This window comes from Notamacropus eugenii, chromosome 2 (assembly GCF_028372415.1).
Source record: "Notamacropus eugenii isolate mMacEug1 chromosome 2, mMacEug1.pri_v2, whole genome shotgun sequence".
Taxonomy (NCBI): Eukaryota; Metazoa; Chordata; class Mammalia; order Diprotodontia; family Macropodidae; genus Notamacropus; species Notamacropus eugenii.
In genome coordinates, this window is record NC_092873.1 from 238,719,951 (window position 1) to 238,745,719 (window position 25,769).

At 37.3% G+C, this 25,769-nt stretch overlaps 1 long non-coding RNA gene across 2 annotated transcripts in view; it reads right to left on the reverse strand.

Annotated features, from left to right (window-relative positions):
* Positions 1-990: 990 nt before the first annotated feature.
* LOC140527030 (uncharacterized) overlaps positions 991-25,769 on the reverse strand; it is a 115,585-nt gene continuing 90,806 nt past the window's right edge. For both annotated transcript variants that reach the window (XR_011974650.1, XR_011974649.1), the window contains exon 3: positions 991-1,836. This is a non-coding gene — a long non-coding RNA (uncharacterized lncRNA). The remainder of the gene's footprint in view (positions 1,837-25,769) is intronic.

The following is a 25,769-nucleotide window of genomic DNA, read 5'->3' on the forward strand; positions in this document are numbered from 1 at the left end:
ATAGCAGCTCTATATCTGATCTACCCATTATGAGAAATGGAGACGCAAATGTGCATCTGTCACATCTATCCCCTTCTCTCTATACACAGACTCACCATATGAAGTTAGGTCTTCATATCCTCATCTCCTAACTGAGCTACCTGTCTCTCTACTATTTATCCCCCACCTAGCTGCCAAAGCAAGCACATATGCCCTCCTAAAGCATAGGTCTGACCATACATATCACTTCTACTTCCAGGATAAAATATAAGACTGGTCAGCCAGCAGGCTCAGTGAATGGAGTGCTGAGCCTGAAAAGAGAAAGACTTTTCTTCCAGAGCTCAAATCTGGGCAAGTCACTCAACCCTGTTTGCCTTAGTTTCCTCATCTGTAAAATGAGCTGGAGAAGGCAAATGGCAAAGCACTCCTGTATCTTTGCCAAGAAGACACAAATAGAGTCACAGAAAGTCAGACATGACTGAAAAGCAACCCAGCAACAACAAAAACAAAACATTCTGTTTGGCATTTAAAGCCCCTCATAATATAATTCTAACTTACTTTTGGAAATTGTTGTACTTTGCTATTCCCAACTGATAAATGGTCAAAGGACATGAAGAGGCAGTTTTCAGAGAAATAAAAAAAATAATAATACTGATAAAGCTATCAGTAGCCACACTTTTAAAAAAATGCTCTAAATAACTAATTATTAGAGAAATGCAAATTAACTGAGGTTCCATATCACACCCATCAGATTGATTGGCTAAGATGACAAAAAGGGAAAAAGACAAAAGCTGGAGGGGATATCTGAAAATACATACACCAGTAATGGGACTGTAAACTAGTCCAATCACTCTGGAAAGCAATTTGAAACTATGCCCAAACAGCTATTCACCTAAATATACTTTTTGACTCAGAGATACTTACTAATACTAGATCTATACCTCCAAAAAGAACAAAGGAAGAGGAAAAGGACCCATACATAACACAGGTACAAAAATATTTATAGGCACTTTTTTGTAGCAGCAAAAATTAGAAAGTGAGGGGATACCCATCAATTAGAGGATAAACAATATATTAATGTGATTGAATATTATTGGGCTAGAAGAAGTGATAAAGGGAATAATTTTAGAAAAAACCTGGAAAGACTTGCACAAACTGATGCAAAGTGAAGTGAACAGAACCAGGAGAATCATTAATACAGAAATAACAATATTATGAAGACAATCATCTTTGAAAGACTTAATAACTTTGATCAACACAATGACAAAACATAATTCCAAATGATTCATGATGAAACCTGCCATCTACATCCAGAGAGAGAGTTGACTGGCTGGGGGGAGGCATGTGAAAGGGAGGAAGCAGAGTCAAGATGGTGGAGTAGAGGCAGCAACCCAGACTACTTCATCCAGCATTTCCATCCAAACAACTTCAAAATAATCCCAAATCAAATTCTGGAGTGATATAGCCCAACAAAAAGTTGACCTTACATATTTTTCTAGCCCAACAACTTAGGAGGTCAGTAGGAAAGGCCTATGATATCAGTGGCAACACCAACTTTGGGTTTTAGAGGTGACTGGGACTGTGGAAGAAGCCGTAGCTTTAGGAACTCTCAGCTTAGTGACAGGAAGGGGTCATATAGCTATTCATAAAGAAATTACAGGGTACCTCATGCTAGAAATGAGTGCAGGAACTTGCACTGTTTGGCAACTTTATTGCCTATATACACTTCTGGGTCACAGTACCAGAACAGACAGGAGCGCTAACACTTACCACTGTGGAGGACCAGGGAATCTGGTCAAAGTTCTAGGACCAAGAAGAGCTCTAACAATTGAGGCTGTAGAGAAGCAGAGGCCCTCCCTAGGTAAAAACCAAAAATGTCAATCAGAAGAGCAGTGATCACATTTTTTCCTGGATCACACCACCTTGAAAGCACCCCAAACATGCAGATCCCCCAAAACTAGCTCTGAACACAGCAGCATGAAAAAACCTAAAGTTTGAGACAATACCTCCTCACACCAGGTTAGCAAAGTTCAATTTTAAAATAAAAGTCAAAATCATGTCATGGGCTAGAAAAATGAGCAAACAGCAAAAAATTAAAGTAGTGAATTCCCTCAAACATTCAAAGAATGACTGATTCCAAATCCAATACTACATAAACTATTTACTAAAGAAAATAAGTATAGAAGCAGTTCTACTAAATTTCTTCTATGACACAAATATGGTTTTGATACCTAAACCAAGAAAAGCACAAAGAAAACAATAGCCCAGATTTCCTAATGAACATTGTGCAAAAATTTTAAATAAAGCACTAGCAAGGAGATTATAGAATCATATCACAAAGATCATACCGTATGTCCAGGTGGGATTTATACCAAGAATGCAGAGCTGGTTCAATATTAGAAAAACCATAAGTATAATTCACACTAAAAATAAGAAAAACAACAAAAATCATATGATAATCTCAACAGATGCAGAAAATACTTTCCACAAAATACAAAACCATTCCTTTTCAAAATACTAGAAAGCATAAGAGCTTTTCTCAAAATAGTAAATAGTGTCTAAAACAACAACAAACATAATCTGTAACAGGGGTAACCTAGAAGAGTTTTGGAAGCAGTAAGATCAGAAGTGAAGCAAGAATGGCCATTATCATCACTATTATTCAATGTTGTATTAAAAATGCTAGCTAAAGCAATCAAACTAGAAAAAGAAAGTATAAGATTAGGCAACGAGGAAACAAAACAATCATTTTTTCACAAGATATGATAGGATACTTAGAGAATCCTAGAGAATCAACTTAAAAACTACTTGAAACAACAACTAGCAAAATTTCAGGATATAAAATAAACACACATGACTTAAACATGAAAAGTGATATCAGCAAATTAGGGGAGCATGGAAAAATTTGTCTGTCAGATTTATGGATAGGAAAAGAGTTCATGACCAAATAAGAGATAGAGGGGATCACAGGAAGTATAATGGATAATTTTCATTATATTATATTTAAAAGATTTTACACAAACAAAACCAATGCAGTCAAAATTAGAAGGAAAGCAGGAAACTGAGAAAGAATTTTCAAAGCAAGTTTCTTTGATAAAAGTCTCATTTCTCAAATATACATAGGAAACTGAGTCAAATTTATAAAAATAAGAAGCATTCCCTAATTGATGAACGGTCAAAGGATATGAAGTTTTCAAGAAAAGAAATAAAAGCTCTATTTAGTCATACAAAAATGCAAATTAAAACAACTCTGAGGTATCACCTCACACTTATGTGACAAAAAAGGAAAAGGACAAATGCTAGAGGGGATGTGGAAAAATAAGAACACCCTTCCACTAGTGGTGGAGCTGTCCAACCATTCTGGAGAACAATTTGGAACTATGCCCAAAGGGCTATAAAAATGTATGTAACCTTTGACCTAGCAATAACACTACTAAGTCAAAGAGATCAAAGAAAATGGAAAAGGACTTATACATGCAAAAATATTTACAGAATCTCTTCTTTTAGTGCAAAGATTTGGAAAATGAGGGAATGTTCATTAATTGGGGAATGGCTGAACAAGTTGTGGTGTATGATTGTGATGATGTACTATTATGCTCTATAGAAAATGATAAAAGTGATGGTTTTAGAAAAACTGAGGAGACCTATAAAAATTGACGCAGAAAAAAGTGAGTAGAACCAGGATATCATTGTACATAGTAACAGCAATATTTTAATGACAATCAACTATAAGACTTAGCTACTCTTATCAACACAAAGATCCATGATAATTCCAAAAGACTCATGATGAAAAAATGCTATCCACCTCCAGAGAGAGAGATCTATTGGAGTGCAGACTGAAAGGTTAATTTTTTTTCTTTTATTTTTCTTGCTTTTTTTGCAACATGGCTAAGATGTAAATATATTTTGAATAATCATTGATATCATATTATTTGTTTTTTCAAAGGGTGGGAAGGGGCCCTAAGGAGGGAGAGGATTTTGGAACTCAAAATTAAAAATACTAAAACTATTTAGAATAAACAATAAATTTGAAATAAAATAAAGTTGTCCCAGAATGACATGAACAGCCTTAGAAAGGAGAAGAGGTAGGAAGATATCTGATAGGTTTAAGAATACAGATTGAAGTGTGTTTTCTTCTCTTTTTTCTTGTTTTCGTTTTTTGGAACATGGGTAAAACAGAAGTTTGTTTTTCATGACTATACATGTTTGTAAGGGATTCTATTTTTCTTGCCTTCTCAATGGGTTGTAATGGAGGAGAGGAAAGTAATCTGAAGCCAAAAATAAAATAAAATTGAATTTAGAGAGAAACAAAACAAATATTTGCCTTTTTTGACATCTTTTTTGTTATAAACTGATCATCAACAAATACACAAAGAACAACCACAAAAGAGAAGATTACACATGAAACTATAAGTTTCTCTTATGTACATACAGTTTTTCAAGTATGTTAAATTTAATAAGGTAATAACAAAACTGCCCTCTTGTTTCTGTGTCCCCTTTTTTTTGCTTCTGTGTATTTTATTGATTCTCCTTCCTCTTTTCTGTATCTCTTATTTCCTACTGATTCACTGCCCCCCTTCACAAAGAACCTTCTCTTAAATAAGAACCATCAAGCAAAACACATTGCTACAACATCCATCTCTGAAAAAATACAACTCATTTTGAACCTCAGGTTCATCAATTTCAGTCTATCATCTTTATTGAGAGATACAACCCACTTTTCCAGGTTTATTATATATTATTCCCTCCATGTGTTTTACATTCCAACAAAAATGGCCTCCTTGCTTCTCTTCATAAGCAATATTTCATCTCCTATCCCCATGTCTTTGTACAGACTGTTTCCCCTGTGTCTGGAATGCACTTGCTCCTCTTCATCTAGCAGATAGAATTTCCAGCTTTCTTCAAAACTCAGCTCAGGCAGCACCTTTGACATGGTACCTTTCTTAATTTCCCATTTGCTGATGTCTCCCTCTGACCCTAGATATTACTAGGTATGGATTTTGTGTGTACTTATATTGTACACATTGTCTGTCTCTCCCTTTCCTGCCCCTTCCCCTCCAAAATGCATACTCCTTGAGGAAAGGGATTATTTTGTTATTGTTTGTATCCCCAGTGACTAATATAGCTTCTGGTCCTTAACAGGTATTTAATAAATATTGCTGATTTCTTGATTGATTGATATGCAACCATAGATATAGTTCTTTCTGGAAAGGCAGTACTATTGACAAATCATCAGGGGTTTATTCAACTCATTTGACCTGACTCACAGTTCAAGAGACTCAGTGAGTGAGTACTCTGAAGGTAATTACACTTGAGCTCTTTTCTATCCTAGCAAAGCCCACTTTATTTGGACTCCTTTAATGTCTTGCCTTCATCCCACTCCAACACAGGCTAAAAATGTAATTGATCACATTGGTTCCTTAAATGTCCTGAAAATGGAACTAAATCCTGGCTAATTCCAACCATTTCAGAGTCCCTATCTTCTAGGTATCCAACAAAAGGACTGAGTAGCATGTTATAGGGAATGAATGAATCTCGACTATGTCAGGTGCAGTGGTTTTCTCCTTAAAGTAATAACCATGCACCCATTTGTGTAATGAGGGAGTCCAGAATAACAGCTAGGCGAGGTCACTTCTAATTACCTTTGCTCTGGCCAGCTTTCTTTAGAAACAAATGTGCTGGTGCTTAAAAAACCTTGTTGGTTGCTGATTTAACTGCTAAAAAATTGATCTCCTGGAGAAGAAAGGAAAACAGACGAGAACCCAAGATGTAAATGTAAGACTTGACAGACTGAGGCGTGTTGCTCTAGTCTATCAATAGAACTGTCAACCCACAGTCTTTTAGGCAGCTATTATGGATCAATGTTATATGAGAAGAATATCTTTGACAGCTGAGAGAAAAAAAATGTAATTACTCAGGCCCCCTGTGCCTATAAAACAATACAATATTGTTATATTCTTGCTTCCTATGATAACATGCAGAGTTTTTGTACATGATCAAGTGATTGGAGACTGGAATAACATAGACTCTGATGTGTTGCTTACATTTGCCTATGACATTTCAAGCTTTCTGCTATGCTCCATAGTTCTTCACATTTTCTGTATTGGGAAATTAATAAAGTGATTTTCCTTGAGGACTGTCTGCACACTCTCTATGCCTAATGACTGTGTGCCACTGATACAGTTCTCTCTGTTTCTCACAGTTAATACTTCACCCTGACTTTTGAAATAGGAAAAAAGAAGATGATAAGGGAGAAAGGTGTATCTTAATAAGGGAACGCTGAAATTAGAAGCTGGATGCTGGAAGAAAAAAATGTGGAAAATGTAAATAAAATGTCAAGGAATTAACCTCTCTTTCTAACCTTATCTCACACTACTCCACAGAACCATAACTACAACAGGACAATTGGAACATTGTCCAAAGGCAGAAAATTTTGTAGATATCAACGGTAGCATCCTGCATTGTGATTTCTGCTCTGGAAAGCCCAATCCCTTCAACTTTGACATCAACCAATTCTCAAGATGTTCTCCTTCCCTTTGAGAAGCTTAGAAACCTTGGGTCACCCCAAGGCAATCCTCTTCCCTTGGTGATCAGACCTCATATAAGCCTATCTTTCCATGTCTCCCCCATGTGTGTGTGCATACACACACACACACACACTGTCACTTCCTCCAAGTGTAAAAATTGATGATTAAATCTCAGAGTTCAATTTAAATATCATCTCTTCTATTGTCATGTGTCTGTCTTCATTACAGGAAAAATAATCTGGTAGGAAGGATAAATTGGAGAAGAAAGAGCTTGAGAGGGTGGTGATGAGGACCCCTACAGATTAGTCTCAGTAAAAATTAAAAGGGAATGGATTCAAAAGCTGTAATGGAGACCAAAGCAATACAATTTGATAATTTATTGAATAAATGGATAGGGATGGATAAGGAAATGTCAAAGATTGCTTGGAGATTGGGAATATTAATAATTGATACCACTGACAGAAATATTTGGAGTCAAAGAACGTAGGTTCAAATATCGTATCTGCCATTTAATACCTGCATAACAACCTCAGACAAGTCATTTAACTTCCCTAGGTTTCTGTTTCCTCATATGTAAAATAAGATGGCTGGGTTGTATGGCTTCTAAAGTCTCTTCTATCACTGACTATGCTTCTAAGAATAAATAATATTTATGGCAATGAAAAGCTCTGAAGGGATATATTGAATTTGAGGTACCAGTAGTGTTGTTGTGGTTTAGTCATTTTTCAGTCACATTTAACTGACTATTCATGACGCCATTAGAGGTTTTCTTGTAGTTTGCCATTTCTTTCTCTAGCTTATTTTACAGATGAGGAAACTGAGACAAACAGGATTAAGTGGCTTGTCCATGGTCACGCAGCTAGGAAATGTCTGAATTTGAACTCAGATCCTCCTGGCTCCAAGGCTGGCACTATATCTACTGTACCACCTAGCTGCCCTAGTGCTAATAGTGCATTCATCTTAAAATATTCTATGGAGAGTTGAGAATGTGGAGTTGTTAGCACAAAAGTGATGCCAGAGGTGGTGATAGAGATTAGGGAGTCATCTATATTTGGGTGATCACTGAAGCCCCTGAGATGAGGTAGTGTGCTATAACAGTGAAAAGAACATGGACTTTGGAGGAAGATGAACCAGGGTTCTAATCCCACCTATGAAATTTACACTGTCTAAGCTTGAGCAAATTGCTTAGTACTTTATTTTCCACTATAGGAAAGTGAGGAGTTTGAACTAGCTGGTCTTTAACCAGCTCTTAATCTAAGCTAATAATGATAGATGAATTTCCACATTGTAGGTGCTGTTTCTTGAACTGAATTGATCACCAGGGGAGACAGTATAGACAAAATAAAGAGCCAATGAGAAAATCTTGCTGAACATCTGCTTTATGGGGTGAGGAAGAAGAGCCAGTGAAAGAGAAAGGGAATGAGTCCAAATAAAAACCTCCCTCTCAGAGACTGAGATGAGATGTGTAAACACCAGCATACTTATGTCTGTTTACACTCTCACACCTTGCTCTAAGAAGTTGAAGAAAATATTTTCTTTTTCTAAAGGTATCTCAGATTCTTTCCTTCACTTCCATCAAGTGTGAGAAGCGTCAAGTGATTCCTTTTAAATATACATATTCAAATTCAAGTGATAATTTCAGCATAGGACATTTCCTGGGGAATAATGAGTGTTGTAGTTAATGACCTGTAGCACAGCTTGGTCCATTAACTCCTCCCAGCTGGTTGTCAGTCCCCCAGGAAATGCCCTATGTCTCAATCATTATTGGCTAATTATTCTTTCTTTACTTGATACTGCTGTCTTTTTGTGACATCACACCTCCAACAGCTGTGTTTGATCGACCACTAACCAAATGGCTGTTTTTCAGTTTCAAAATCTACTAGAGGGAGAAGGACAATAAAGTTGTTGAATGATAAGCTAATTTCCTCTTAGAGAGGCAGAGAATTTGGAGTTCAAAGGCCACTTGAGATTATTTACTCCAACCTTAATTTGCAGAATTTAGAACTAGAAAGGACCTTAGAAATCTTTTTCAAACCCATCATTTTACAAGCAAAGAAACTGATCCCTAGAGGGTTTAAATCATGTCTATCCCAGAACGAAGTCCCTTGAAACAGTAATGTTGCATTTTTTGTCTTTGTATCCAGAGAAGTTAGTATAATGTCTGGCACAGAGCAGGTATTTAATAAATACATCTTGATTGTCTGAAGTCTCATATAAATAACAGAGAAGGTATTTGAACCCATATCTTCTGACTTCTGACTTGGTGACCTTTCCCTAGAAAAATTTAAATGGCACAGGAATTCCCATTGCTACATCTCTTAAACATCTGGTCATCCATTTTCATCCTGAATATTTCCAGGGATAGGGAGCTCATGACCTCATGCCATTTTGATTGGCTCAAATTGTTATGTTAAGCCTATAAATATCTGCCTGTGGGTCTACTAATTGGTATCGTGTTGTTCCCCCCCCCCTTTGGAGTAGTAAATAAAAGATGCATTTAATTCTTCTACATAACAGTCCTTCAAATATACAAAGGCAACTATCATGACTCCCCCTAGTCTTTTCTTCTCTAAGATAAACTCTCTCTGTTAAGTGTTGCTTATATGGCAAGTATCCATACTTCCTATCATACGGGTCATCTTCTTCCTCATACTATCCATCAATGCCCTTTTAGAATGTGGTTCCCAGAACCAAAAACAATACTCCAAAAGGAGGCCTAAATGGTACAAAGTAAAGAAGGATGATTGTTTTTCCATGATCTGGGCATGATCCTCCCATTATTCTAACCTTAGTATAAAGTTTTATAGAGTCCTCCAGATGAAGGATAGAAATGGGAAGTAAAAACGTGAAAGAAAGGATAGAGCAACTTTGGTGATTTACTCTTCCAAAAATTATAATTAACATTTTGCACAGAGAGTAAAGTATTTATGCTAAAAGTACCTGTGACTTTCAGTCTTTCTGATTAGATTTATTACTAAAATAACCCTCTGAATTGCTAACACTTTTATGAATGTGTAAGCCTAAGCAAAGTGGGATTTTTGTTGTTTCTTTTTTAGAGTTCAGTTTCTCAGGCTCAGGTTAAATTGTGAGCATCAGAAGGATTGATCTCCTGTGAACCCTGATAATTCACAGCTGTGCTGAGTCACTTAGGTTGTGATGCCTTCTGGTGCTGAGCCAATCAGGGGCTGAGTCTTTGTTATATATTCTGGGAGACTGGTATTTTGCTTTGGGGGTTTCATTTATGAGAAGGACCCTTTGATTCCCTGAAATCAAAGAGCTTCCCCCCACCCCACTACTCAGGTATTATTGGTATTTCTCCCTCCAGTGGTGTAAGTAGGTAGTTGTATTACTTTGTCAGACAGTTGGAGCCCTATCTGTTGATCTTTATGCTAATTTCTCTGCTTGTATTTTCTCCAGGTTCAGAGTGTTAACTTTTCCCCTGAAATACTGAACAACATGTATGTTAAATTAGAAAGGATTGTTGACTTCTTTAAAGCTGTCTTTATAAAACAGATCAAAGAACCTGTGCTAGCAGGCCATCGTGGGTGTGCTGGGGTGTTTGCTAATACAGTATGTTACTTGAATATTGACTTTCCATTGGGTCCAGCAGAGTTTATTATTTTTGTTGATATCCTGAATAATGCCACAAATAGCATATCCATTAGGAATGTGGATAAACCCATGTTAATAATAACTAGTATTCATAAATTACTTTAATGTTTTCAAATCACTTTAAAAATGGCAATCTTCTGATCCTCACAACAGCTGAAGGAAATAGGTGTTATTATCATCCTCATTTTACAGATGATGAAACTGAGGCATACAAGAGTTAAGGGACTTGTCTAAGATAATACAACTAGTAAGTAACTGATGCCAGATTTGAACTCAGGTCTTCCAGAGTTCAGGCCCAGCATTCTATCCACTGTGCCATTAGGATAGTATTACACATGATAGGAAATCTGTTTTTCCCTCTCCTTAATGTTTCCCACTCCCTGATATCCTACTCTTGTGATCTCTTGATGAAATCATAGATGATGTTTGACAGATCATTGATAGATGATCAGGTCTAGCTTTTCCTGGTCTATAAAAGAGAACATTAGCATTTGAAATATACCCATTACCACAGCTTGATGATGTGGAAACAGACAACCTGCAAAACGGTTTCAAGAAGTCTGTAATTCCAGAGTCCAAAGAGAATGAAAAGTGGAAATTGTCTGATAACAAGAGGTAGAAGAAATAACAATAGATATGATGTTTGAAGGACTAGGTTAGAATCACAATTCTGACCTTAGGCAAATCACTTAACTTCATTTTCCTCATCTTTAAAATGAAAGTGTTGGATCAGCTCATTTCTATGATCCCATCTTTCTCTAAAATCTGTGATCCTCCATTTTGTACTAAAATCAGATATACATTTTAAGCATTAGGGAGAAGGTGATATCAGAAAGCACAGTAAAGAGATGAGGACGTATCCTTTGCCCCTTGTGATAGACTCTTCCTCCTCTTCCTTCCCAATAAGACTTGAAATTTGATGGAACAATCAATTCAGATTATTCCAGAAATCAGAAGGTCATGAATTCTAATCCAGTCACTGAATCAGTTGTTATGTAATCATTTGAGAATAATAGGACCATATTTCCAGGGCTGAAAGAGACCATCTAATCCAATCCCTTAATTTTACAGAACAGGAAATGACTCTATGGAGGTTAGTGACTTGGTCAAGGTCACTCAGACATTACAGGTCACAGGTGGTATTTGAACCCAAGTCCTCTGATTCTAGAGCCAGGACTCTTTCCATTGTACCACACTGTCTCAGCATTTTCTTTGTAAAATAACATTATACTCTCTGACTGGGATTTTATGAAAAATTATCATGTGATCCTCCTAGGTACAATGAGCCAAGCAGTGTACAGATGCTGGGTGGAATAAAACAGTTGCAATTGAGTATTCATGGTTAAAAAATTGCAAGCACATTTCTGATTGAAGAGTAGGGTACATTTTCCAAAAGGATCCTAGGAATATAAAATGTAGGAATATTGGTTAGAGCTAACAAAAACCACAGTGACTCACTCCTGAGAGATCATTTGCATATCTTAAAAACCAATCCATTGAAAGGAAAAAAATATTATAATAGATTATTTATGCATTTGTGACTTAAAGCACTGCCATTACCAGATTTTTTAGACTCCCTCACTGTAACCCCCAACTCATTAAGCACTTACCATACATTGAAATTTATGAATTTCCATTAGAGGCACAGAAAAACTCTTTAAGAGGAAATAGTTTATTCATTTCTAGGCCATTGCCAATGCTCTGTGTATGGAACTCCTATAGACCTGAAAAGGAAGCCTAGCAGGAGTGGAGAGGAATAATATGTGCTCGATGATGGTAGCATAGCCACACAATAGTAGCAGGAAGCTAAAAATTAAAGTTAGTTCTCATGGCTACAAAACTTTAAAAACCTTGGTCTACCTCATGTGCTGAATTCAGGAAGAATGTAGGGATACAGGTGTACTTTCAGATGGATTTTTGCACTGCTTGTGTGTGTGTTCATCCTTTGTTGCTGAAGAAGACCATGCCATCAGAGAAATAATGACATGACTTGCACTTGACTTTGTTTTGAGTGAGGGAGGGCTGTGCAGGTCACCAGCCTCACTTCTCCTCCAGAGCCATCGGAATCCAGTGACCAGATATTCATCAGGATGACTGGAGATGACCTAGGATGAGGGAATTGAGGTTAAGTGACTTGCCCAAGGTCACACAGCTGGTGAGTGTCAAATGTCTGAGGTGAGATTTGAACTCAGGTCCTCCTGACTCTTGCACTGGTGCTCTATCCACTGCACCACCTAGCTGCCCCTTTTGCACTGCTTGCAAAAGTGATGACATTCTTAGCCTTGTCATGCTTAGCATGCCCTTCACTGAGAGATACCAGCCCAGGAGCAAACTCATTTCCCATAAAGCTGATGCGGCTGTTTGGTACTCAGAAGAGTTCCCAAGGATTCTAGAGACAGAATTGGAATTTATGATAGCAGAAAAGAAACATTTGTTTAGATGTTCAGATCACAGAATATGATTTATGAAGAAGCAGTGTTTGCTTCCACTAGAAGCTGTTAGCAATAACAACAAAAACTTAGAAATATAGTTTTTGTTTTAGGTTGATGTATACCATTATCTCACTGTAACCTAACACTTTAAAAAACAGCCAGATCAAATCTGAATATGCTTAAGAATACAACAATAAGTAGACTACTTGGTCAATTACCCCTTGTTGGAGGTTTTTAGGGGGTCCACTTTTGGGGTATGTTATGGTAGGAATTCATTTAGAGCATGAGGTAAACTACAGCTGGGTTTCTTAACTGTTTTTGTGTGTCATGGAGAAGTCTATGGATGTCTTCTCAGAAGAATGCTTTTAAATGCATAAAATAAAATAAGTAAGGTTCCAAAGGAAGTTGATTTATGTTGAAATCCTGTAACAATAAGCACCCCAACATACACAGGGGAGCCTACTACAACAGGTTCTTAGATCTGCATTCATAAAAAGAAGGCAGCTTTCCAGGGGTTAACAATCATTTTAATCAAGCACAGGTATCAGAGAAAATCAAAATTTCAGAGAAAATACAGAGAAACCAAAAGTCAACAGACATACTTTCACAATGTCAGACCATTACATATATACACAGCTACCAGAGAGGGAAGCGTCATCTTCTAGGTTTTAGCCTGGGGGGAGAGGGGACCTTTCTCTGGCCTAAGAAACACTTCCAGTCAGTAAACCCCAAGTGAAACCTCACACTCAGAGTATTTATACACTTTTTAGAGCCAGAGTGTATAACCCTCTGACTCAGTACCTCAAAAGAAAAAACAAAAGGTACTTGGGACCCCCCTACAAAACAACTCCCCTAATCAAGCTTCCCACTGTGGGTGGGAAAGACTCTCCTTAATCACGTTATCTGATCAAAGGCATTTTAGTAAAACAAAAACAGCAAAATATCCTATTTTACTTACTATTTACAAATATCATTATCAAAATGGTTTTTAAAACAAGTTCACAGACCCCAAGTTAAAAACCCTGGACTAAAATAGTTGCTAATGTCCCTTCCAACATGTAAATTCTGTGGATCCATCAAAACCAGTATTCTATATCCAACAGTGTTACTGAACAGTTCATAGGTGGCCGTGATTTTCCTCCATAGTGGGATTAGCAATGATCTGAGATCTCATCAGGATGGGGAATTCCTAGAATGGAACTCACTCCATTGAGAGAGATGAATAACTCAGAAATGATTTAGTAGAGCAGTGCAGTGCACTGCAGTAGTCCCTCCCAAGACCCTTAAAGATTAGAAATATTTTACTTTTGTCTTTGCATTTCCAGCACTTAGCCCAATAACTAGACCACAGCAGGTGTTTAATAAATGTTCATAAATTGATTGTGTGATGGAAAGCAAGTCACTTACATTCTATGGACTATGGACTGTGCTTTAAATGAGGGGGTTGGGCAATTTGACTTTTAAGGTTTCTCCCAGTTTTAAGTCTATGATCCTAAATCCTAGGAAGTTTTCTGTACATAAAGTCTGAGTTACTTGCCCAGGACGATATGGCAAGTAGAAAGTGCAAAATGCAGGATCTGAACCTAGGTCTTTCTACCTGTAAGAACAGTACTCTCTCTACCATACCCCACCACCTGTATGGTTAGACAGAAGATGCCAAAAGTTGATTTGTTTAGTTTGTATGCTGCAGCAACATTTACTAATGGAACTGATGTTTTGAATTCTCTTCTTACGGAATTGATTTTTTTTTCATTCTCTATTCTCAGCACAGCGAGGTAGAGGAACCGTGGCTGTCCAGCATTTTATTCTTATCCAGTAGACCTGATTATTATCCTCAGATGACCATTCACAGAACTTCCTGAATGCATTGCAACTCATTGGGTATCTCTACAGCCTCATTTTTCAGCAAATGCATTAGAACCACCAAGATCTAAATAATACAGATTCTTTATTCAGTGCTGGGTCTAAAAAAGCCTCCTGCTGAAAGTCACAGATCCTGTCTTTCTGCAGCAGCGGGTTATTAAGTGAAAGGTGGATGAAACAGTTGCCTTTGTTGGCACATGCACTGATCTGTGAGGTACAGACTGCCAACTTGTTTGCCAACATTTTCAGACTCTACCTTGTCTATTCCTAACCCATGCCATGGGTCCTTACAACAATTAGCTGGAAGCTTTGTAAAAGGGAGAGACTGGCAGAAAACATGGAGGGAGAGGCAAAGGGCATAAACTGCATCTTATCTCCTCTCAAAAAGGAGTGATTTGTCATTTGTAAGAGATTCAGCTCTACTCCAGTAATGTAAGAACTGAACAACCACGACTACAGAGATGGATAAAGGGACACAAACCATATTGTCTGGAGGAAGTTTGGAGGCATTAACCAAAAAAAAAAGAAAAGAAATACTTTCCCCTCCCCACTGTAAAGTGCTTGCAAAATTGCTATTGAAATTTACACTGAAAAGCAGTACGATTTTAGAAGATCATCTTTTCTCAACTTAGTCTAAAAACTATCTCTCAGAAGCCAATTTAAACTTCATCTTTTATCTATGCCACATCCCATGACTTTGATTCTGGCTGGGAGAATTAGGTTTAGAATAAAAAGAAGGCAATGAAAATGGACTGCCACAGTATAGCATATTATACCTGGGGTCCAAGACAAGTTCAAGAATCTCAGGGTCAGGAAAGTTATTAGATTAGACGAGGACAGAACTTGGAAGAGAAAGGATCTGCTTGATTTTCTATAACTTAACCCAAGGTAAGAAAAAAGCCCCCTAGAAACAAAAGAAATAATCCAAAATCTAGAACAATAAAGAATAAAAAAGAAAAAGATAATCCTTCAGATAAAGATGTTTTTCCTCCATGAATAACTCCATGAATTAAATCACATTCAGATTCACAATATCTTTCAAAAGATTTTCTAAATGACGACCAAAAGTAAAGCAAAATTATGTTTAACCCTCCAAGAGAAGAATTTGGGTTGGTTTGGGGTTTCTTTTGGGGGGGGGAGGTTGTTTTTTTTTTTTTAAATAGCTGAGCTATGTTTACATCCTCATATTGGTCAGCTTAGGGAAAGAGAGGTGATCCCACCCACCAGCATCCTCAGGATAAGTAAGGTTTAAAATAAATATAACTGGTTACTTTTAAACAAATGAATTAATTCACATGCATCGTGGGCTTGCAGTCAATTATGCTGTACTTTGCATTATGAATTCCTGCTTTGGGGAGAGAATGCTGATTTAATAGTATGTGCCTGCATGAGACCCACTGTTGGTGCTAGAGCTTTAGTGGGGAGCAAGGTGGCACAGCATATAGGGTTTTTTACCTCTAGTAAAGAAGACCTGAGTTCAAATCCAGCCTCAGATACTTAAAAGTTGTGGGACTCTGAAGAAATCTCTAAACCTCTTTCAGCCTCAGTTTCCTCATCTGTAAGATAGGTATCATAATAACAGATCATACTTCAAACTATTGTTGTAAGGATCAAATGAGATAATATATAAAGTGCCTCACAAAACTTTAAGCTGAAGCTGAATTTGAACTCAGGTCTTTCTGATTCCAGACCCAGTGCTTGATTCACTACATCACCTAACTGCCACCAACAGAGAATAATGAATAGAGTGTTGTATTTGCAACCAGGAAGAATTAATTTAAATCTCACCTTTAACATTCATTAGATGGTATGACCAAGAGCAAGACATTTAACCTCCATCAAAATTAGGCAATTTCTTGAAGACCATATATTATAAATGAGTTGTGATACACAGTTGATGAAGACCATATATCCCCAACAAACTAAATCATAGATCCTTGACATCTTGTCCAAAGTTCAACCCAAGATCTCTGGGAATCTCCTACTGCACCCAATAACCTATGTCAGTTTATACTGACATCCACTGTAAAGACTTTCTTCCAACTGCATTCATAGACTTTTAAGAGATAAAAGGAACTTCTTAGAGACTCTTTTACTCCAGCCCCCTCCTTCCATTTTATACTTGAGAAAACTGCAGTTGAAGTAATTTGCCTAGGGTCTCCCAATTAGCGCGCCAAAGATAAAGTAACTTCAGGTATCTACATGATTTTTGTTGTTGTCTCCAGTCATTTTTCTACTCTGTCTGACTCTTTATGACTCTTTTGGAGTTTTGTTTCTTTGTTTGTTTTTTTGGCAAAGATATCGGAGTACTTTGTCATTGCCTTCTCTAGCTCATTTTACAGAAGAGGAAACTGAAGCAAATAGGGTTAAGTGACTTGCCCAGTGCCACACAGCTTGTAGATGCTTGAGGTCAGATTTGAACTAAAGAAGATAAATCTTCCTGACTCTAACCCTGGCACTTCATCCACTGCGCCACCTAGCTTCCCTGTCTACATGATTTAGGACACTCAGGAATCCAAAAGATTTAAAACAAAACAAAACTACATATTGACCTCTACACTGAGCTCACTCAGCACCTCTTTCCTACTTCCCACACTGCATGTAACACTTAGCCAACCCAAAGATCCAATATGTGAGCTCATAAGAAAACCTAGCCCCACACATTAGCCCTCCTCTCCTCTCTCCAATCCTGACAGCCGGTGCTGTGACAGTGTGGAAGCCTACTGGGCCCCAACAGCCAGCCAGCATCATTCATGGCAGTGCTCCAGGGTCAGAAGCTTGCTGGGGACCTGGGAGTGGAAGAGAAACCATGTTTCAAAAGAGCTCTGCAGAGCAGTTAGGAACAGGGAAAAGGGCAAGACATGTGTCTGGGCTTAGAATAGAGCACATCACCCCATCCTCATGCCAACTCTCCTTCCAGAGCCTCAGAGATCCAAATGACAGAAATCAATCAGGTAGTACCAGTGAAGCCATTTTCTGACCTGCTAGTGTGGGACTAATGAATTAAGGAACAGAAAGAATAAGGCAGGATACTGGAATAGAATATTGCATGTTGTTTTGGGGTTGGGGTGGGAGCAGAGAGGAAGGCAAAGTCATGGGGTACTCCATTGAGCCTGGGGAAAAGAACATCCAGTTGGAACCAGTTTCATCAACCCAAAATTTAATTGAGGCATAGACCTAGGCTGGTGAATGGTGAATGGCCCAGCATAGGAAGAAACATTTTGAGACCCAGTCCCCAGAGAAACCACTATCAGAGGGAAAGGTCAGGCAGTGAGCAATGGGAGAAAATAAGGGGAAAACTGAAGTTACTGAAGATCTCAAGAAAAAAAACTCAAAGACCTGGAACACAAGCAGATAAATTAATAAGGAAAATAGTAACAACAGAAAGAATTATGTCCTGCAAAGCTAGTAAACACATTTAGGCATTTATGAATAAATACTGAAAGACTATGGAATAGTGAAAAGCATATTTGACACATCAGTAGTTTTGGGGATTGGGAGACAATGTAAAGCCTTAGAAATTACTAATATGGTGTTGTATTGGAATATAAAACAGCAGTAGCAACAGCAAAGGAAGGAGGAGGAGGAAGAGGAAGAGGAGAAATAGAAGAAAAGAAGAAGGAGGAGAAGAAGAAAAAAAAACAAGGATATTTACTTTCATTAAATACCCAAATGAAGCCAATAACTCAGAACTGCAGCTCTGAACTCACTCTAACCATCTCCGACCACTGTTATTGTTGTGGCTTGGGGTACCTAGGTGGAAAAATGTGCCTTTCAATAAGTACTCTGTGGGGCTCATATCCCCACCTGGAGTTTCCCCAGAGAACATCAGAGTTGTTTCATTTTGCTCTCATCCAAATTTCCACTATGAGAATATAAGAATTTGGTTTGTATCTAGGTCTTTCCACTAAATGAAAAGTGCCCTCGGCTCCCATATAAGTTCTCAGACTAACAAAACATCAAAACATAAAATACTTTATTTCCCTGACAGGTAACACAAAAGATTCTCATCCAAGCCCATAAAAACTCTGTTCTCTCCCTTCATCAGAGAACCTAACCCTTCCCCAAGAATCCATAAAGGTTTTCAGACTTATAGGATTACGCAGTTATTGGGGTTCCCTTGTAAAGCTCCTATCTACCTTAGACTTGCGCAGTCTTTGTGACTTAGACTCCCAATGAAAGACAAGGTCAAGGTGGTTATTGTAGCAGCATTGTTGTAACACTCTGCCTTCTTTCTAGCTACTCTTGTGCCAAATCAGGTCTCAAATAAAGTCCCACCTCCTACAGGAAGCCTGTCCTGATTTCCCCCTCTCTCCTTAAATCTAGTGTCTTCCCTCTATTGAATATCTCCCATTTATCCTATCTATATATTCTTTGTATCTAGTGGTTACCATATACCTCCCCTCAGAACGTGAGCTCTTTGAGAGCAGGGATTACCTTTTACCTTTTTTTTTCTTTGCCCTTTTCTCTAGCACTGAACACAATGCTTGGCACATAGAAGGTATTTAACAAATGATTATTGATCGACTGACCAACTGGTAAAGTCCTTACCTTGGCTAAGAATTTTTTTTAATCATTTTCATCATTAACATTATATTGTGGCCAGATTTAGGTAGTTGGCATAGTAGATCAAGTCATGGGCTTGGAGTCAAGAAGGCCTGAGTTCTATCTGTTCTCAGACAATTATCATATGACCTGGAGTAAGTTACTTTAACCTTTGTTTGCTGCAGTTGTAAATTGGGAATAATAACAGCATGCACCTACATTGCAGTGGTGCTATGAGAAGCAAATGACATTTACAAATGATATTTATATATATATATATATATATGTATGTATGTATATATATACACACACAAATATATATATATACACACAAATATATATATATATATATATATATATATATATATATATATATATATATATATATATATATATATATTCTTATTCCTTCCCTCCTTCTTTGAACGATTCATGATTGATCCTAGGTAAGCTACTCATTGGTTTGCCATTGACACTTTTGAGGCCACATCACTAATTCACTCTCTTTGCTTCTCTTTCTCCTTTCCCTTCCTTTCTCTTCTCTTCTTTCAACTTGCTCTTTAGTTTATTCTCTTGGGCAATGGCTTGGATCATACCATACTCCTTTTCCTAGAAGGACTCAATTGATTGCACTCAATGATTGGCACATTTTGACCCCCTTATTACCTCACAGTAAAGCATACAACATTTAATGTACATGATATTGTGAATTTAATTCCTGCCCTTAGGGAACTTACAAATAATCATTTCAACAATCAGAGTGACAACGCATGAATATGAAGGCACCAAGTCTTCAACAAAATCTTTAAAGAGTATAATAGCCTTCCTCCCCCTTTGCATGTAAAAGAAGGGAGAGTTCACTTTTCTGAGCTGGCATTCCACTGGCCCTTATGCTGTGGCTGGTTATAAAGTAGATTCTAAGGAGAGAGACAAAAGAACCAAGTAAAATACTTTTTGTGGTAGAGGTTTCTTGGGAAATCTTCTCTTGAGTATCTGGTTTTCTAGGGAGTCTTCTCTACTGTATTTCCATGTGGTGTGCGAGTCCCTGGGAAAAGTCCTGTGTGTATTAGATATATTATAAGCTCCTTGAATTCTTAAATACAACAAAAATCCACACAATTAATGAGCTATATTTCGAGCTAAACCTTTTTTAGTTTCTCTTCTTACAGATGTGCTTCTTCAAGAGGTTATTGTACCTAGATAGTCACTAGTTTCAGGACCCTGAAACTAGTAAGGAAAAAAAAGACATGCCCTATTAAAACATAAAACTAATCATTATTGATTAGAGAAATGCAGGTTAAAATAACCTTAAGATATCATTTTATACCTACCAGATTGGCTGAAATGATAGAAGGGGAAAGTGACAAATGTTGGAAAGGATATGGTAGAATTGGGACACTAATTCATTATTGGTGGAATTGTGAAGTGATTCAGCCATTTGGGAGAGCAATCTGGAATTATCTCCAAAGAATTATTAAACTCTCTATGTCCCTTGATCCAGCAGCACCACTACTTGGTCTATTTTTAAAGATGATTAGAGAAAAGGAAGAAGAGCCTATATGTTAAAGAATGTTTTTAGCAGCTCTCTTGGTGGTGGCAAAAAACTGGAAATTGCAGGGATGCCCATTAATTGGGGAATGGCTGAACAAATAGCTGTGTATTTGTGATGAAACACTACTGTGGCATATGAAATGATGAGCTCAATGATTTTAGAAAAACGTGGAAACACTTGCATGAAATAATGAAGAAATGAGCAGAACCAAGGAACATTGTATACAGTTACAGCCATATTATTTTAAAAATGGTTCTGAGCAAATAAGTTAGTTTGCCTGTTATAAACACCCAGATTAACTAAAATGGACATGTGAAGAAAGATGCTATCTGCATCCAGAGAAAGAACTGATAAATATAATTATGTATAGAAGAATTTTGCATGTATGCATTCCTATTTGTATCTAATGGCAGTTCTCTCTAGGGAGGAAAAAATGGGGGCAATGAAATTTACATAATTTTGTTGTACATTTGAAATGAATAGACAGTTGTGCATAGCAGACTTGCAGTTTCATATGCAATCATCTTTTTTGTACTGTTATAGAAATGCTTGTTTTATTCCATAAGTTAAAAGTAAAATAAATGGAAACTGAAAAAATAAAACTACCAATGAATGCCATTAGAAAGGAATACACAAAATAAGATAGAAATTCAAATGAGAGATAACTCACTCTCTGACATGTAAGTCAGGGAAAATATCCATGGAATAGATGGCATTTGAACAAAAATCACAAAGATGGATGGAATTTCAACTGGCCAAATGGGAAAAGAATGAATTTCTGACAAAAAACAAAAGACTACCAAAAGCATAAGTTGTGTTTGGAAAACAATGAGTAGTCCAGTTTGGCTAGATTACAAGGATGTGCATATAAGGATCAATGGAAGAAAATAATTATTATCTCACAGATTAGGAAATCAAAGTTCAGAAAACTGAGATGACCTGCCAAGGTTACAGAACTTGCAACATCATTAAATCAATTCTGGCTCCAAGATAGGTTTTTTTTTTTTTCTCTGCCATGTAATTTAGCTAGTGTTTACTAAGCAGATACTATATGCAAGGGATTTGTTATACAGGTACTATATGCAGGTAACATGGACACAAAAGGAAAATAAAAGTCTTTGGTCCCAAGGAACTTCCATTCTACTGGAGGCAACATGTACAAAGATAAATTCACAGTACGTAAATAAATAAATAAAAATAAATAAATTTAATAATTTTTCAAAAATATATAAATAAAATTATAAATAATTAAATGTGTGTTTGTCCTTCATTGAAGAAGAAGACCATGCCATCAGAGAAATGATGACATGACTTGCACTTGACCCCGTTTTGAGGGAGGGAGAGCTGTGCAGGTCACCAGCCTCACTTCTCCTCCAGAGCCATCTGGATCCAGTGACTAGATATTCATCAGGATGACTGGTGATGACCCAGGATGAGGCAATTGGGGTTAAGTGACTTGTCCAAGGTCACACAGCTAGGGACTGTCAAGTATCTGAGGTGAAATTTGAACTCAGGTCCTCCTGATTCCTGCACTGGTGCTCTATCCACTGCACTATCTAGCTGTCCCCAAATAAGTAAATAGGTGAATAAATAAATAAAATTATTTCCAGAAAGGAGAGAAAACAAACAATTGCAGGAATTAAGAAAGACTTTCTTCTGGAGGTTCTACTTTATTGAACCTTGAAGAAAATGAAGGATTTTTAGAAATGGAGGAAGGGGGCATGTAGGCATGGGGACCCATCTGTGGAAAGGCTCAGAAGTGGGAGATGTAATATTCTATACAGAGAACAACTAGCAAGCTGGCTTAATTGAACACAGAGTTCCTGGAGAGGCATTAATGAAATAAGTCTAGAAAACTGGGTGGAAGGCAGCTTGTGAGAGGTTTTAAATACCAGCCTGAACTGTGTCTTGTCTTTGATACAACAGAGCTCCACCAAAGATTTTTGAGTAATTACACCATGCTCACTGTCTGAATGAGTGTGGAACTCAAGAATGAAATATGGCATAAGATTTAAAACCCCAAGTCAGAGAATCAGCTTAATTCCACAATGTAAACTGATGTGCCTGGAATATATTAAGCACTTGATAAATCTTTTATTATTCATTGTTTCTCTCTCTAACCACATGAAAAAGATTCCTTGTATACTCCTTAATCTGGAGTCATTAATTTACCTTAAATATGCATGCCAATGTCATGCTTTTTTTGTTAATGACTCTTTGCCTGATGTTAGTTTAACTCCCAAGCTAGTCCACTGTCTGGTTCTGAGAGTCCCCTCATGATGCAGGATGAGACTTCATAAGCTAAGGAATAGTCCTAGCAGGAAGATCCACACTCTACTAGAAATGAGAATCACTGGATCTGTCAGGTAATGCAAGGATTAGTTACCAGAGTTTAGGGGTATAAACCAGGAGTTAGAGACCATTGACAAAGTCCATATATCCTGGGTCAAGGCTAACTTAGTGCAAGCTAGTGATTCAGGCTCAAGATTTAGTAAAACTTTATTTTAAAATATAAAAGCCACTCAGTTCACTGGTTGTACAAAATAGGCAGGGATGAGAGGCAAGGCATAGTTTCCCTACCCCTGCATTAGAGAGCAGTGAAAAACTACTGAACCACAAAAAATAAATTCAATAAAAACAACTTTATTTAACATTTAAAAGATACCATTGGGATAAAGCACTCCTCTTCTTCTACTTCCTCATTCATCATAGCCAGAACCATGAAAGATCCGAAACGCATCTCTGCAGGGCTTTGGGAATTTCAATAAAACCTCAGATAACAAACTCCCCATAGGCTGGGTCTTTGATGCATCAGAGGGCAAGGAATCCAAACCAATGATAATTCATGGAACATGTTTCCCACTACCCTAAAGGGAAACCAGGCCAGCCTAAATAAAAGAGAAGCCACTTCTACCACAGTGGAGATCAGATGTGAGATGATACCACAGGATCCAGGGAATTCAGTGAGAAGACAAAAAGACACAGTTTGAGGTCAGGCTGAAGTTTCAGACTCCAGGACAACAAAGAAGGCTGGAATTTAACAAAGAACTAAAGAAAATCTGTCACACACACTACCAGTCTTTCAGATACATGCACATTTTTGTGCCCAGACACTTGAGGCCACCCTACCTCAAAAATCCCCTAAAGAAACTCTAGATGAACATCTAAGATCGCCTGGCAGGATAAGATACCAGACACTGAGATCCTTTCTCAAACTAAACTGCCAAGCATTCAAAGTCTACTTCAGAGAGTATAACTCCAATGGACTGGCTGTTTTGTTCCAATACAAAATGTATGCTTGCTAAAAAGACTATTTTATGGAGAATTCACACAGGGCAAATGGTAGTCAGAAGAAATGACACAAGGACACTCTCAAGGTCTGTCTTAAGAACTTTGGAATTGATTGTGTGTCATGAGAGATACCGACACAGAACCACTCAGCATGGCATGCCCACATCAGAGAAGGTGCGGTGCTCTATGAGCAAAGCAGAATAGCAATAGCTCAAAAGAGACAGGAGATGCACAAATGTAGAGAACCCACCTCAAATGTTCAAGTGGACTATTTGTGCCTGACCTATGGTAGCACATTCTGAGCCACAGCAGGACACACTGTAACTTGACTCTAGCATAGCAATGTCATTTTGGTTTCCTTCAAGAACAAAGGACAACAGTCAATCAACCAACTGGTACTGGCTTTGTTTGGTTTTTATTTTACAATTTTTTACACACTACTATCAATTCCATATACACCCCAATACAATATACATATACATCAAACCCTTCCTTGTAACTAGAAAACACATAATTAAAATCAACATAGTTGACTGTGTGTTTACATATACAATATTCTGTACCTGTAGATTCCTACCTTTCTACTGAGAAGGAGCTGTATTTCCTAGTCTATTCTCTGTGACCAAATATAATTACAAAGAGTCTGGTTTCCTTGTGGTCTTTCATTCTCAAAGAGAACCATGACATCAGGAAGATGATGACGTGACTTGCAATTGAATTGGATTTAAGTGAGGGAAGGCTGTACAAAGTCAGCCTCACTTTCTCCTCCAGAGCCATCTGGATCCAGTGGCCAAATATAGATTAGGACAACTGGAGATGGCCCAGTGGTTTCCTTATTGTGTTTATTTGCTCATAGTATTGTAGACATCACTCATATTGTTCTTTTGGTTGTACTTATTTCACTCTCTCAGTTCATAGAAGTCTTCCAATATTTTGGTGAATTCCTCATACTTTATAGTGCCAGTTTGTTCACTCGTTGCTCAATTAATGTGCATTCACTTTGTTGTTATTGCTACTTCCACAAAGCATTAATGTGAATATTTTGGTAGGTTGATGATTGAGAGATAGATATATAATATTGATTTACATTCTTTCTGTCTCTGATTTCCTTGGGATACAAATCCAATGGTAAGATCAACTTTTTCTTCTGCACCAAAACTTTTAGTCATTTTCGAATGTCAGAAAGTCACTTCCCTTAAGACAATTTTATGCCTCTGTTTATTTTGCTTGACCTGATTGTGAATAACTAGAAAACTTTGACTGTGATAACTGTTTAATGTTTATGCACTTTGATATTTATCCAGAAATCACTGAAGGCTCTGACAGTTAAGGAGGTCTTAAGGGAACCAAAAGAGACAAATGAAATGTACGCTGTCATTTAAAGGCTATCCCTTATTTCAAATATAAATAGAAAATGTAAACAATACTTCTATGGACTTCAATCATGATTTTATAGAACTTCAGTTGTGAACCAGTTGTGACAAATAACATGGGTCAAATATAATTTGATTTATAGGATCCTTCAATGCTTAGCAATTTCTTATAATTACATATGTGTGTGTACACTCACATACACACAAACACACATTTGACTTAGTAAAGTAAAGCCTTAAAGGCTCGCTTCCAAGAAAATGCCTTTCATACATATTTAAAGATTATACAAGGTTCCTTCATGTATGCAAGCATAGATATGACTTTTTTTACAAAAATCCTCTGATTAGCAACAGCTAGTGAGGCATAAAATGAAGAGACATGCTCAGTTTTCCAGTGTCATGAAGGACTGTCCTAGGCACAATGAAATTGAAAGTGGGATCCCCTCTCCTATTTTTCAAGTGCTCTTGAATGAAGATGACATTGTATTGGTTGTATTGATTACAGGAGCACTATAGGGCCTCTTCAAAGAAATCTCAAGTGACTTAAAAGAGATCAATCTAACTAACCATCTGTGGAAAGAAAAAGACATACTTC